Below are 16,922 nucleotides of genomic sequence, written 5' to 3' on the forward strand. Positions count from 1 at the left end.
TTATTAATATGAAAACTGCAGTCACACCGATAATTATAAGAGCACTATTTATAATTAAAAAGCAAATAAAAGATAGACATATAAAACAGGTCTAACGAGTTTCCAGATTTTTTCGTATCAGCACTTTTATTGATAGCGCACACATAAAACTCTAGTCCTTTCAAAGTAAATGCATTTGTTGCAGCGTTCTAACAACTTCTGGAATGCCCCATGGGAGTCCTCTTGTGTGAGCATGTTAATGACCCTTGTCAAAGTCTCTTTCATCTCCTCAATTGTTTCATAACGACAGCCTCTAAGGTTTTCCTTGAGCTTGGAGAATAACCAAAAGTCACAGGAAGCAAGGTCTGGACTATAGGAAGTGTGAGGAACTGTCTTGATGCCCATCTTGATCATATAGTCTGTGACAAGGATGGAGCACTCTTGGGACAAACTTTGCGCAAATCTTCTGCATCTTCAATTCCACGCCAATGATTGTGTACAGTTCCCACACTGACATCAAACTGTACACTTATTGTCTCTTTAGAGACACGACGGTCCTTATCCATGAAATTCTTTATTTGGCCAATCAACTCTGGTGTACTTACTTCCTTTCTACTCCCACACTTGTCATCATCCCTCCCAGATTCCCTGCCTTCCTTGAATCTCTAATACCACTTAAAAACTGATGCTAGATGCATGCAAACTTGTCCAAAAGCAGTCTGAAGGATTCCATACATTGCTGTGGCATTTTTTCCAGGCTTAAAAGAGATTTTTATTGCATATCGTTCTTTCCAAAATGTCCTCACGTTCAGATTGCATGTTTGAAGTTCACTATCTGTGACAATCAGGCTTTAGTAATGTGTATTCCAATTCTTGCTGTAGCTATTCACTTAATTTTCAAGAGTCTACACTAATTTTAAATGCCCGTACAAAAAAAGTCTAGAAACTTATTGAAGGCACATTGTATATGCAAAGAGGACTCTATGGATAATCTAATCTTACTGATCCGCGCTATTTTTTAAATCGTATTTCCAAGTTTAATTAAAGTTTTATGGCATGCTTTTTTATTCAGTTGTAAGGTTAAAGTATAGAATAGGTACAAAACATCCTCCCTTTCCCATGTTAAGAATGGCTTTTTAAATAATAACGTTATTATTTCAGCACAGATCAATACGTGCACTGCAGCACTGCACTACTGTACTGCACTAGTGCACTTGCACTAGTACCAAAATTTCATACTGATTAAGTAATTACCTTATTTTAGGTTGATTTTTTAAGAGAGACTTTGTCAAAATAAACCTTAACCAACCCAACCCACCTCTATTTTGTCCGTCGCTAAATTTTTTATTAAAAATAAACCGAGTGACCGCTCGCTCTGGTCTATTCAGTTATAACAACAACAACAATAACAAAAAGACGTCTTCGTACACTTGACAATCGCTCAAAAATTTAAAATTAAACAAATAACTGGGAGAAACTTATCTTACTGTGTTATTTTTTTTTTTAAATAGTATTTACAAGTTAAATTCAAGTTTTATGATTTTTTTAAATTAAATTATTAGGTGGAAGTACAGAATAATGATAAACACCCTCCTTTCTCCATGTTAAGAATGTCTTTCTAAATAATAACGTTATTATTTCAGCACGGTAACAAAAGTGCATAAGTGCCCATTGCATTTTAGCACCAGTGGTGAAAAATTCCCATTTTTAAAATCTTAAGAAATATTTACTTACCTTCAGTTTATTCGAGAGTTTAAAAGCACAAATTGATTAAAAACCTAAAATTTCTAAACAACAACAAAACAAAAAACTTTTCAGAAGAAATATTGCTGTTTAGAAAATGCTTTTAAAATGGGTTGGATTTTGCCTTTCAAAATGGTGGTGGTAAGTTTGGTAGTAGTATAAGGAATAGAAATACGATGGGGGTGGGGGTAGGAGACGTGGAAATGGCTGCAAACACCGATTTACTTCTTTCCTTTTGCGGGAAGTTTTACACAAGATCGACTTTTAACATAAGAAAAATGCCATTCTTCCGAAAGTGGGTAATGCAAATAAATTGTTATCCACAAGTTCAACGTGTTTTTTTTTTTTTTTTTCATGGTGATGCAGTGATGCACTTACTGATCCGCGCTATTTTTTAAATCGTATTTCCAAGTTTAATTAAAGTTTTATATATTTTTTTTTTATTCAATTGTAAGGTTAAAGTACAGAATAGGTACAAAACACCCTCCCCTCCCCATGTTAAGAATGGCTTTTTAAATAATAACGTTATTATTTCAGCATTGGTCAATAAGTGCACGACTGCACGAGTATCTTTTTCGGTACTGGTCGCGGTTAGAGTTCCCTGCCGAACACCCTAAAAAAACACTGACTTCTCCCTTAGTTGCCATAGTAACTAAACGATCATGAATTTTTATCGACTTTGTTTTACTGTTTATGAATATTGAAATAAAAGACATTACGGCAAGACTGGAATTTAGGTGGAAAAATAATCTCGAACCCTTTATCACATAAAAGGAACTAATTTCCCTAATCACCGGTACGACGTAACGTACCGGCGGTAAGTTGTTTTTGAAAGAAGCCCAACTTTTTACTTATTTATTTTAAAACGTTTCACGATCTTTTTTTCACGATATCTTTCTTCTCTCATTTTTTACTTCTTTATTTTAAACATTTTTTAATTTTAAACAGAACATTCCACGATATCTTACCTTTTTTTTTAGCACGGTAACAAAAATACATAAGTACCGAAGGTTTTATAATTAATAAATTTAAATTTGAAATAGAGAAATAATAAATTGCAAGAGATTACACGTGTTTAATATTAATTTGTATCGTTTATAACTACTCACGTAATTTAATAATAATCACGCGATTCAATTTTTAATTAAAAAAATATTGTTTAAACTTAAACTTTAAAAAGTCTGATAATTTATTATTTCTATTTATGTATTGTTTATCATTATCCGGACGTAAATGATAACGTTATATTTAAAAAGCCATTCTTAATATGGGGAGGGGAGAGTGTTTTGTACATATTCTATACTTCAACCTTACAATTGAATAATAATAAAAAACATCAAAACTTTAATTAAACGTGGAAATACGATTTAAACAATAGCGCGGATCGCTCTCTGCACTAGCACCTTCATTAAAAAAGGTATTCATTGTGTAAAAAAAACAAAACAAAAAAAACACGGAACATATAAGACATTTAAGTATGAATGGAACCTTTCATAATTGTAACCTACGAAAACCTTTTTTTATTTTAATTAAAAGCAATATAAAAAGAAATTGTTGTTTTTTTTTAAGTTCTTTTCAAAAACAACTTCTGAAATACCAATATTGTTTATATATTATTGACATAGTAACGTACCGGTGATTAGGGAAATTAGTTCCTTTTATGTGATAAAGGGTTCGAGATTATTTTTCCACCTAAACTCCAGTGTTGCCGACATTACTACACATTTATTAATAATATCTCACTTTTAATCACTTTAATTAAGCTTAGAAATACGATTTAAAATATAGCGCGGATCATAAGTGCACTAGCACCCATTTTTTTTATTAATAAATGTTTAGTAATTATTTTTCTTTTAATATTCATAAACAGTAAAAACGTCGTCATTTAAAAAGAAAATGCTATTTAAAAAAGAAAAGAAAAAGTCGATAAAAGTGACACATAAACAGTAAAAAAAAGTCGATAAAAGTGATTAAAAGTGAGATATTATTAATAAATGTGTAGTAATGTCTTTTATTTCAATATTCATAAACAGTAAAACAAAGTCGATAAAAATTCATGATCGTTTAGTTACTATGGCAACTAAGGGAGAAGTCAGTGTTTTTTTAGGGCGTTCGGCAGGGAACTCTAATCGCGACCAGTACTCCTTTTTCACTTCCGGTTTCTACTTAACGTTCTACTTTACAGCGAATTCCCTAGAAAAGTCATTTCTAATTAATGTTTACCAATTTAAAACAAACAAACAAAAATTGGTGGACTTGTACAATGCACACGCGCTCTTGTATTTTTCTGGTGCTAATAAGCGGAGAGAGGATAGATTTGTTCTCGTGTATGAGCGACCTCTCTCTCTCTTTCTCTATATATATATATATATATATATACATATATATTGATGTTAAATGGGCTGGTAAACAGCAAAACAAAATAAACCAAATACAATACGCAAAAGTCCAGCTAGAATTCGTCACTAACAACTTTCTCTCTCAACTTCCAGCACGTCTCTGCGAATTGCCTCTGCCAACAGACATTTTATCAGAAAACTGACCCCATTCCATTTGCATATATGTGCAGTGGAAGATGAGATTCCATGAGACTACACCTTATAAATCCATGGTTGCCATCTTTAATTTCTCTTTTTCTCAGATCCCATCCGAAGGTAAGTTGTATGACCGCACGACACACACACACGGGGGTGCTTACCTATTTGATTATTATATTCAACTCTACACTCCCCCCTGGTCTGCAGACCACACATTTGGCATGGTTGACGCGGTTGTTTGTTGTGGGCACTCCTACGAAGAGGGATTGGCTGGACTGCTTCATCTTCATTGGAGCTCTCAGAAGATGTGTCGGAACCATTAGCATCAGCGTTAGGGTGTACAGTCATACCATCAGGCTGGACTTCTTCAACTTCATCGCAGCTCTCAGAAGGAGTGCTGGAACTATCGGCGTCAGTGTTGGGGTTCACAGTTGTACCATTGCGGGGAATAGGACGGATCCACAGGTCATCGTTGGATGATTCACCATTACTGCTACTCAACAACTCGTTTGTATTCAGGGCAGGTCGGATATCCTTCACATGGTGTGGAGTACCATTGATTAGCACGGCTTGCTCACTGATAATGCCAGTGATTCGCCCTCTTTGAAAGCTGCTGGTGCATCGATTATTGGGAGGCTTTACCCAAACAGTGTCCCCTAACTCATACGGCCTTTGGGTTTCCTGCCGATCAGGCAGACAGGCGTCAATGTCCTTGATACGCACTCGATAGCAATGGATCACATTGGTGGGTGCGCTTGCAGCAGTCATGCCATCCTTTGGAATTGCATTATATCTATAGACCACCTCTGTGATCATGCATTATTTTCTTGCTGCGATCCTCTTCATGCTTCGATGGCACCGCTTTGCTATGCCGTTGCCACTTGGTACATATGCACATCTGTGTCTGAGCTAGATCCCCCAGTCGTCTACGAAACGTTTGAACTCCCCACTGCAGAAGGCCGTGTCATTGTCTGTGAGGATCTCTTCAGGTGGCACCCTTTCATAAAATATGGACTCCAATTCATGGATTACACTGGAGGAATCCTGTCTTATTAACGGGCACCAGATTGCAAACCTTGTCAGTCCACAATCGATCAAGATGAGGAAGTGCTGGTTGCCATAGTGGGTTATGTCCATACCCAGTTGGCTCCAAGTCGTGCTCACTCCCAGCTGACCTTTCCACCATCTGGCCGGGGCGGGGTCGATTATCTGGCATGTTTGGCATTCCCTGACTACTACTTTCACTGCACTTTTGGACACCGACAGATTGGACAACTGCACAAAATAACATGTCCGTCTCACTCCGGGGTGTCCACTGAGGTGGTGTATCTTCCTGATTTCATCTGCCACTTCAATAGAGGCGGAACATAATGGTACTGGCTCGGCTTTCTTCTTCATGGTGTCATACCATCTCTGTGGCACCCGAGTGAGCCTATCAGCAAGGTTGCAATTTGAAGTGACCAGTACCGCATCCACAGACAGGTTGTACTCTGTAACCAGCTTTTTTTACGGTCTACAACCTCCGTCTGGTCAGCATCTCACTGGTTGCTTTAGTGCACACCCTAGTCTTGCCTGTCAGTGTGTCTTATATCCAGTGGTACACGCATAGTGAATCTGTGTGTATGCGTAATTTCCTGACTTTCCACTGGAGTGCCAGGTTGATACCTTTTATCACCGCATCGAGCTCTGCCAGGTTGATATGAGCAGCGTCACTCGTTGGTCGCAACCAGCAAGCATCCTCAATCACAGCACCATTCTTCTCCAACAGCACATAACTTGCCTAACTAAAAAAGCCTAAAAATTAAGTAACTTTAACCTAAAAATGTATATGTATGCATGCATGCTCAGAGGTTAGTCAATTTACTTCTGCCAATGTCAACGCTTTCTTTTTCAAGTTTGACCTCTTAGTGGCTATTTTTAATGGCTAAAAACCAGATCAAAAGTGTTCACGAAGTTCAAATATCCTATATATCAAGTTTCAAATCTGTAGACAAAATATTCAGAGAGAAGTTTTCTAGAGGTGTTTTGTCCACACACCAACAAGGTCAGGTTTATATATATAGATATATGAAAACATGTCAGTGTGCTTGAACGTTTTCATCCTAAATTTTATGCAATTATGCAATATATAGAAAATATGCATTAAAAGAATTAAGCATATTAGTTAAATGAAACCAATAATCTAATAAGAAAGCATAAAAAAATGAATAATTAATTAAGGAATGCTCATTTTTCAAAGGAATATTCAAATTATTTAACCTTCATGAAGTCACTCGCATATCCATGATTGAGTATATTAAGAAGTGTGTTTTAATGATTTTTAAAAAGAAAAGTAGCATTTTAATATCAATGTTATAGCGAGAAAAAAAACTAAACTTCATAAGTATATGCATATAGATACATATAAATACATGTGCTAGAATATTTTGCATCCTAAATGCTACACAATTATGCACAATGTAGAAAATATGCGTAAAAAGAATTAAGTGTATTAGTTAAATAAAACCAATCATCCAATAAGGTACTGTAGAGGTCGATGTTTACACATTGATGTACAAAATCAAAAGGTGTAAATGCGTTTATGTACACACAATCTGTGCATACATTATCCTGAATAAAAAGAAATAATTATATTTTGGACCAACCAGAAAACTTTCTGAATTTATTTGAAATGATCTTTCTGGGAGCCACCAAAATCCCTTAAAAAGACAATTTTTTTTTTTACAGTAAACCAGTAGAACCCAGTTGATTCGCGTCTACAGATTGGTGTTTCTAGGCAGCCCACTGTGGGCGCTTGTATTTGCAACATCTCTCCACTTGCACACACACACACACACACACACACACACACACACACACACACACACACGTCACCGACTCATTATCGTCTGGCAATCAGTATAAACTTTATTCATTGAAATTTTTTCTCACTGAAATATTTTGCTCATATAAAAACAACTTTTAATGAATTATAATTTATATATTAAGTTGTTGCATAAGTTCCTGCCATCTTTTAAAAAAGAAAATCAAAGAATTTCAACAGAAAAAGTAACTTTGTGTGGGACCCAAACTCCAAGTTTGTGTGTGAATCCCATCGACTGAAGGTGGCGTGAAATTGTCGCAAAATCACACAATTCATCTTTTCACCCAATTCTCTACATGTCTGATGGACATCTTTCCTTCAAAAGAACCCTGAGTTGGTCTTCGCCTATCTCGATTGTTCTTTCGGAACGAGGAGCATCATTGAGATCAAAATTACTGTGTTTGAATCTGGTAAACAATTCTCGAACAGTTCTCTCAGCTATAGCGTTTTCTCCATATATGGCACAAATATCCTTGGTCACTTCACTCCGTTTTTTCCAAGATTAAAGGCGAAAATGTGTCAAAAATGTGACTTTTTTTATCTACTTAACAATCCATTTGATGGTTCTGAAAAACGAGAAAAATTATATGAATAAACAAATGATGATCATTACCTTGTAGAACAGAATATGTGCTTTCTAATGATATATAACACTTTGCCAAATACCAAAACATGTTTTAGAACAAACATTTTTTATGAAACGGCGGAAACTTACGCAACAACCTGATAAATGAGCAGAGAAGTTTTGAATGCGATTTTCCTGACCCATGGAACTCACGGCTCTTAATTAAATTAATTGATTCAGACTTCTTTAATGTCTCTGCTGATGAATTTTGTAGTATTTGAAACTTGCTACAATAGCAGGCAGGAGCAAAATCTTGCGTCTTGAAATTTAAATCAACCGTCTCCCTTGCTTGTCCAATCACAAGCCAATTCTCAATCACATGACCGAGTACATAAAAGGCAAAATCGGCAACTCTTTCTTTTCTTTCCTCCTGGCCCAGCCGGGCAGCAGACCTTGCTTGAGGCTTTTGATCCCAGGCTAACGGGAGTATAACAAGCCAACATGGCGACCTTCAAACACCTACTTATTTCACATGCGGTACACACACAAACCTTGTCAATACACCGACACACACTCCTAGTAACCACTCCAACACGTAAACACACTGGAGACTTTGCTCTTTCTTTCTCCTTTAACCAGCCTCCTTCGTCCCAATAACTACTGGCTACAAACACGTGCAAACTGAACTATTCTCTCCTTCAACAAGCCAGCATAATATTAACTCTATCTTTACACACAAAAACTCTTCCAGCTGCTAACCTGTTTCTCTCATTCTATAATGAAGATGACAAATAAAGTTGCTTTTGAATATAGAATGAAACTCCATTTCATTTTCCTTTATTCTATAATTTCTTTTGTTTTTACAAGAACTCTAAAAATATCCACAAACATTCTGTTTTACCTATTTCTGCAAACTTCCATTTTAAACATATATAAATATCTCTTTTATGAATATATGCCTTCTGAACTCATTATTTTGTTTTCTTTACTGTATGACAAGCCACTTGCATTCTTACAATTGATTATAAAACCTGCAAACCTTTTTCTCCGAAAATATTTCTCTGAATCCACCTCATCCTAAAATTACTTCTTTCATTACAAAAACCCCCTAAAGCAAACCCTCTAAACTGATGTGAATCACATCTCTAAAAACTCGTGACCGACTTCCTAAAGAACGATAAAAAAATGAGTAATTAATTAATGAACATTAAGCATATTAGTTAAATGAAACCAATAATCTAATAAGCAACCATACAAAATGAATAATTAATTAAGGAACATTCATTTTTCAAAGGAATATGCAAATTAGTTAACTTTCATGAAAACGGTAGCACATCTATGACTGAGTATATTAAGAAGTTGGTTTTACTAATTTTTAAATATAATAGAAAAATAGCCTTCTATAATATAAATCTCGCCTGTCTGTTTAAATGTATGTATGTATGTATGTATATCTGCCTAAAACTTTTGACAGAAGGAAGGGATTTTCACAAGATCAGTATCGTTTTGAAGTTCGACCCTTCGGACGACAAATATCGAAAAATTGACTAAAAACATTAATTCCTTCACCCTAAACTGGGCACTTTTCTACAAGGAGGGGTCGTTTTTTTTCACCAATATTTTCGAAAATCATCCCCCTCTTTCGATTGACTATCCCTAATTTAAACCTTCTCCAATTCTTGTTTGGCGATGGACACAACAGCAAAGATGTCACTTTTTTTCATGTTCTTTTCTTACTTCATGGTACGGGTTCGAGCCTGTCTGCCTACTACCATTTTTTTGTGCTCAACACACATTTCCAAGCATCCGGGCATCGCTAGACATCCAGGCTAGTTTAATATAAATATCAGTGTGACCAAAATTCAACATAATAGGTGTACATATGTTATGGAGAAGCAAAGTGCGAATGAACTCAAAATCTGGGCCAACAAAAATGGAACCCGGGAATTGGATGACCTGGTCCTATGACGCAAGTCGTTTTATGGGTCAGGCCATTGTATGGAGTAAGGTTCGAATGAACTTAAATCCTGGCCGACAAAAATGAAACCGGGAATGGGATGACCTGGAGATGACATAATTCGGTCGCAGGTAAGACCAAAAGCAAACACCAGGCTGGTCAAAATATGGGTCAATGACGTCAATTGGTTTTTGGGTTACCAGGTCGAAAGTCCATAAAACTGAGATGGTAAATAAAAACAAGGCAGAGAGACGCAAAGACGCGGAACGAGAGACAGACGACGAGGAACTGCCTGTCACGTTCGCAACCTACACTTCTCCCACCACCACCTCCACCGCCATATTGTGTATATATGAATGTTTATTAAATAAACCAAGTTGTTTATAACAAAGTGTATCATTATTCATTGATAAATGAACAGCAGTCATTTCAATCTAGACGATTTAGAACAACATATGTATAACTGTCAGCATAAATGTCAAACGTACCATCTCTCAGTCTATCTATCAAGATATTCAAAAATTTGTTGAATTATAGTTGAATTACAGGTGGTGCTCATCTAGTAGAATGTACCCTGTCTCTAGATGAAACACTAAGACTCTTCCTAAGACGAACAACAACAACAATACAGAATATACGTCATCTTAATACCACCAGTATATAACACATAGATACACAATTTTTGGTGCTTCTATATTATAGTAACAAAAAAAATATTGAATTTCAAGTAAAGCAAATATTACCTACATAATTATCAGGTTTCAAATAATAACACATCCAAAAATTATGAAAGCCGATTAGGTAGAAAAATAATTATTCATGAAACAGGTTGATAAAGATTACATGCTGAATCGGACATATTGGGTCATGTGACGTAAGCAAAAGGGGAAGTAACTCAGTTGAAACAATTTGTAGCAGAAAAAAATATTCAGGAAACCGGAATAAACATAACATATATACATAAATTGTGAATTTTATAAAAAATAACTTTCTTTAATTGTTTTCAAACTTTTCAAAATTGGCATAAGATTTCCGAGAAACTGAAAACTTAATTACCTCCCCTGTTAACCCTCCAATTCAAATCAATGGATTTTACAAATGTCTTTTTTTCATAGTTATTTTTCTACTTTATCGTTTTTCATAATTTTTGGAAATGTTATTGTTTGAGACCTTACAATTATGTACATGCCATTTGTTTTACTTGAAATTCAATATTTTATTATGATACAGAAGCATCCAATGTTTTTCAAAAACAATTCAGATTATGATGCCTGATGTCGATCGAAATGATTGCCTTATCACTGTTTTTTGGTATGCCTGTAGTTGACTGTGTTGAAATAATATTATTTAGAAATCCATGTTTTACATGGGGAGGGGCTTTGTTAAATATTTTGTACTTTCAACTAACAATTTAATAAACAAAAGATACCATAACATTGAATTTAACATGCGAATCGAATCTAATAATAGCACTGTGTTGGAAGTTCGATAACTGTTGTCTTTCTTATTATCTCCCCTTCTATATAAAATCACATGATTTTTTGTGTTCAATAAAAATTTGGCACTTGTGTTTGGATAAGGAAATGGGATCCCTGAAGTCAAGCATGGCCTAACCAAGCGAAAACATTTCTAGGTGTGCGAGAGATTGGCTGGTCATTACTCTTTGGTCAGAGGGTTAGGGACTGTGTGCAGCTTTATTAAAAGGTGGACAGGTGTGGACTGGTGGAAAGATGCAATTGACCAAGAGGTGCTGTGCATGATACATTGTGGAAGTAAAAAAAGTAGGTCTGGTAAAGTGAGAATGGCATATAAAAAGGAGCACATGGAGCAATTCTGGCAGCCTGGCATTAGGAGCTTTGTTAGAAACAGGAGGAGGAATTGTTGAAGATGCTGCTTGGCTACGAAGTAAGGATGATAGTGCCTACATCAATGTTGTGGAGCTCGACGACTGAACTGCTTATCAAGCATTAATTTAGAGCACTAGGAAATCCGATCAGAAAATTTGGCCAAAATATTACTATCACATTGGTTCCATCACAGAAGAAAAAGCAGATGGACTGGAGTGAAGAAAGCCTGCCTACAGAAAAAGAAAGATGTAACTCTGGCTCGTAAATAGAAAATCTGAAGAATCTGCATAATAGGCGTCACTTTGGAAAGGATAGAATTCTGTATCTAGCAAGAAAAGTGAATGAACAATGTTCAAGAAGTGGCCGAGCAATATAGAGAGTGTCAATCCACTGACCCTGCACCATTCCAGCATTAGAAATAGGAATCACATGTAACAGAGAATTGGCTGCGATTGGCCATTGATATGACAACATGAACCCTTTTTAACCATGATTGACTGTGTGGACCTGGGAGAGTAGTGATATGGGGAAAATTAGAGCAGGAGAGGTACCAAAAGTTGCTGAAAAAGTGTTCATGGAAAGGGGGCCAGTAGAGAAGGTTCTGGTGGATAACGGTATGTCCTTCTACTCAGAAGCCTATAGAATGCTGTGTGAGAAGTGGGGTGTAAGGAAATATTTTAAATCTGCATATTGCCCAAGCGGCAATGGAATCATAGAGAGGCACCATCAAACTGTAAATGCTGTGGCAGCAAGAAGCTGAATTTTGCCCCAGGAAACTTCTTTTAAAATTTTGGTATAACACGGCATCAAAGACTGGTAAAAAATGTTAGAGCCACATTGATCTGTTTTTATGTGCGAATGGCAACATCATTTGGCCATAATGGAAAGAGTGAAACAGGTGCAAGCAGAGATCATGATGGGTGAGGAGGTGTGAGGCAAACCACCCAATCTTCGCTGTTCAACCCGATGTGGAAGAGGGACAGTAACTAAAGTACTCTCCGAGAACAAAGTTGCCGTTGATGGAATGCAACATTACATCTTAGACATACAGAGAGTTTCCTTACCTGCTGAAGAGGAAGTCGAAGTTCATCAAGAAGAACCCCTACAATGGTTGTACCATAAATGAAGACGCCCGGCTCGGATGATGGAATTCATCTAATAATTTAATTAAAAAAAAAGATATAAAACTTGAATTTAACTTGAAAATACTATTTTTAAAAAAATAGTATGGTAACATAAGTGCAAAAGCACCAAAACCAATTTTGTTTCAGTTTTCCTTAACAGAAAAAATCTTTAAAACATGGAACCAGATAACAAAGAAGAAAAGTCATGCAAATGTGGAATCAGATATCTGTTAGGAACAGTGGCTGCGTTGAGAGCGCATAGTCTCGACAAGGTTTCTAGCCTCCCTTCGATGTCTTGCAAACCATGTGAAGTGGAAGTGATCATGGGTTATTTGAGGGTCGTATTATCCTAAGGTCCATCATGTACTGATATTCTGTGCAGGTGAGAGCTTGTTTTTCAGAGCATAAACAGTGAGGTTTGGTATGCACGGGAGCACCATGAGTTGTGATATGGTGGCATACATGATGCTTGATAGCATCTGTGTGAGAAAATGGCTGAGTGATCTTTGGAAACTATATCAACAGGCTAATAAAAACTGTATTTAATGGAGCTGCTGTGCAGATGTGTGGGAGCCTTTTCTAGTCTCACACAAAAACACGCATTCACATCACAAGCTATATTACTTGTCATATACATATGCGCACACAAACATACGCGCGCAAATCCACACACGTATATTCACGTTCACATATATACACTCACATTCACATGTATAAACACACATGCTAACGTACACACATGTACTCACATACGCGCACATGTAAGCACGCATGGACAACGTCACTTCTCCTTTCAAAGGAAATCCACACATGCGCAAAAGACCACTGGAAACAACTATAAAAGCTAGAGACAAGCTGTTTTCTACCCTTTTCAACTCGCCTTCCGAGCGGAGAGGTTCGACGAACCATTCGCCCCTCTCGGGGCGCGCCCGCCTGCGCATGTCACGTCCCCTGCTACTGTATGTGTGGGGACAAGAGTTAACAGACAGTACGTACACCTAACACGTTTTTTATCTCCATGGCCTGGATTGACTTTTTCTCATTTTCTCTCTCTCTCTCTCTCTCTCTCTCTCTCTCTCTCTCTCTATACTATAATAGACTTTCCTTTTCACCAGCTAACAGCGAGAGACGCACACCAAACTGGATTGACTTTCTCTCTTTCTCTCTCTACAACAATAGACTTTCCTTCTCACCAGTAAACAGCGAGAAATGCACACCAAACTAAATGCGTGCTGTACCCTTTTCTTTCATGTGTTTCTTCACGAAATAAATTCTAGTTCGTTTAATTCAAGTAAACGCGTTGTTCGTTCCTTCCTCAAAGCAATTCATTTTTCCTTTCTCAATGCAATTCATTTTTCCTATTTTGTACGACTGAGGGATATGCATAATATATCCACCAGTCCACTCCAGATGCTTGGTGTATCACAGGAAAGCATACCACATTGGTTGGGAAGAGATATTCTTGTGTCAGATAAACGATGGCTTGTCAGGTCGATGGGAGATTGAAATGTGAAAGGAAATCTGCACCAAGTATAGGCACCTTCACATCGACAATGATAAAGATCAAAGAAAAACGTCAACAGATTCCAAGGTCAAGCATGCATGAAACATGGATAGAGCTGCTGATCGAAAAAGTCAATATTGCAAAACTTACAATGAATTAATTTTATTTACAAGTTTTTACTGTTAATATTTGTTATGGGGGATCGAAAATTCTGCTTTTATTAGTGTCATACTTAAAGGCTGATTTTGGTCTAGGTACTTCGAATTGAATTGTCTACTCCTTGTTTATTTCATCATGGCCGATTAAAACATTACGAGTCGCTTACTCGTAAAATTAGTACTTTACCTTATGCATTACATGTACTGAACTGAAATAATAACATTATTATGTAAAAAGCCATTATTAACATGGGTAGGGGAGAGTGTTTTGTAACAATTCTGTACTTTCACTTAACAATTTAATAAAAAAGAGTGCTTCTATATTATAATAATGAAAAAATATTGAATTACATGTAAAACAAATGGTACAAACATCATTGTTAGGTCTCAAATAGTAACATATCCAAAAAATTACGAAAAACGATAAAGTAGAACATTAATTATTCATGAAAAAGTTCCTATAAAATTAAAAAGAGTTCGATAAGGTTACATGCTAGGTTGGACATATTGGGTCACGTGACATGAGCAAAAGAGAAAATAACTCGGTTGAAAAAATTTATGGCAGGCAGAATTTATTGAGAAAACAAAAATAAACATAACATATATACATAATTTGTTAATTTTTAAAAATAACTTTTTAAAAATTGTTTTCAAACTTTTCGAAATTCTTTTTCCGAAAAATTGAAAACTTAATTACCTCCCCTATTAACTCTCTAATTCAAATCGGAAAATTTTGAAACCAAATCGTTACATTTTACAAATGTCTTTTTCCATTGATAAATAGTTTTCTATCTTATCGTTTTTCGCAATTTTTGGATTTGTTGCTATTTGAGACCTGACAATTTGTTTTAATTGAAATTCAATATTTTTTTCGTTATTGGGTACTTGTACAGTTTAATAAAGCCATTAAAAAAATTAAAATATTTAAAAAAGTTTATACTGTTTAGGACTGAAGATCTTCGAAAAACAAAATCTCTTAATTTGATCGAGCAGTTTTTTTTTTTTTTTTTTTTTTTTTTACAGCGGAAAAAACACGTTTTTTGAGAGCGCGTCGAAGTCCACCATCTTGGAATTTTTTCAACACACCACGGGGAGATAACCCAATTTAAAGTGCTAACACTTCCTACACATCTTTAATACAAGCTTTTCTTCCTAAAAATCAAACCTTTTGCTCGGTATCATAACAAATTGTTTTTTTTTTCTTTCGCTGTAAAATTTTATTCACAAAAGAAATGGACCGAGTACTTCGTCCCGAATGATTCGACACCGAGTCTACAGCCTTCAATGCAGAAAAAAGTACAAACACTGGAAACTCACGTTTATGAACTACTTACATACGGTTAACGGCACTGAAGAAACTGGAAACACCCAAACTGACTTCTATGCTTTGATAAATAGCATATCGGCTGATGTATACGAAATAATCAGTGACACAAGTGACTATGCATCTGCCATGAGAGCTCTGGACGCAGCATACATCAGGCCTACTAATATCGTTTACAATCGACACCAACTTATTACCATGAAACAACAACCAGCGCAAACAGTGGATTCTTTCAGACTACAGTTGGAAAACCTTGCTAAGACATGCAACTTCCAAGCCGTGAGTGCTGAAACAAATAAAAGCCAGTATATGCGGGAGGCTTTTATTAGCGGTATCTCCTCCTCCTCAATTTGGCAACGACTTCTCGAGAAATCCTCGCTAACTTTTCAGGAAGCATACGAGATGGCAAGATCTCTGGAACAAGCAGAAAAACACTCTGCATGTTACAACCAGGAGAGTGTGATTTCTGCGCCAATAATTGCTTCAGGAGAAAATACGAGTCTGGCTGCAACACAAAAAAAAACGAGGCCGAAGGAAATTTGTTTTTTCTGCGGGAATTCTCGTCATCCGCGTTGCCTTTGTCCAGCACGGGACTCGAACTGCAATAAGTGTTCGAAAAAAGGACACTGGGCCAAAGTCTGCAAATCTTCCGTGTCAGCGGTGTTAAATGAAGACACTGATTTCCTGAGTCTCGCATGTCTAGGAAGGAAAAAAGACATTACTTTTACTAAGTGTAAAATAAATAGATTCCCTGTCAATGCCATGATAGATTCTGGTAGTGTGGGGACTTTCATTAACGACAATATCGCAAAAAAAAATGAACCTCAAAATTATTCCCAAACACAAAGAAATATCATTAGCCGACCCTAAAATGTGTGTGAAAATTGTGGGAGAAACTAAAGTCGATATCTCTCTAAATAATAATGTAAACTCTAACATAATAGTGGAGGTCATTAAAAATTTATTTGTCGACTTAATCATAGGAAAAGATACTCTCGGCAGATACAAGATGGTAACTTTCAAATTCGATGGACCGGAGGAAGAACTTATTATCGGAGCAGTCACCAAGAATACCTTTTTTCCATTCATGAAGGTTTCTCCTCCCCCATTATTTTCTCATTTCTCTACGAAAACAACACCAATCAGCACCAAGTCACGTCGCCACACAATTGCTGATAGCAAATTTATGAGAGCAGAGACTGCAAAATTGTTGGAGGAAAATGTTATAGAACCCCCAATTTCACCTTGGCAAGCGCAAGTTCTAGTAACATCGAGTGAAAACCGAAAAAAAAGAATGGTGATTGATTATAGCGACACAATC

At 36.3% G+C, this 16,922-nt stretch overlaps 1 long non-coding RNA gene across 2 annotated transcripts in view; it reads right to left on the bottom strand.

Moving 5' to 3' along the window:
• LOC145279963 (uncharacterized) overlaps nt 1–16,922 on the bottom strand; it is a 28,815-nt gene that overhangs the window by 8,631 nt on the left and 3,262 nt on the right. Inside the window, exons 2-3 of one of the 2 annotated variants that reach the window (XR_013868502.1) lie at nt 12,556–12,646; nt 6,790–7,688 (exon numbers count right to left, since the gene is read on the bottom strand). This is a non-coding gene — a long non-coding RNA (uncharacterized LOC145279963). Of the gene's footprint in view, nt 1–6,789; nt 7,689–12,555; nt 12,647–16,922 lie in introns of those variants that run through there. The other variant, XR_013868501.1, reaches the window with a different exon arrangement.

The sequence above is a fragment of the Euprymna scolopes genome, chromosome 7 (genome assembly GCF_053919585.1).
Source record: "Euprymna scolopes isolate OS-2025 chromosome 7, ASM5391958v1, whole genome shotgun sequence".
Lineage (NCBI taxonomy): Eukaryota > Metazoa > Mollusca > Cephalopoda > Sepiida > Sepiolidae > Euprymna > Euprymna scolopes.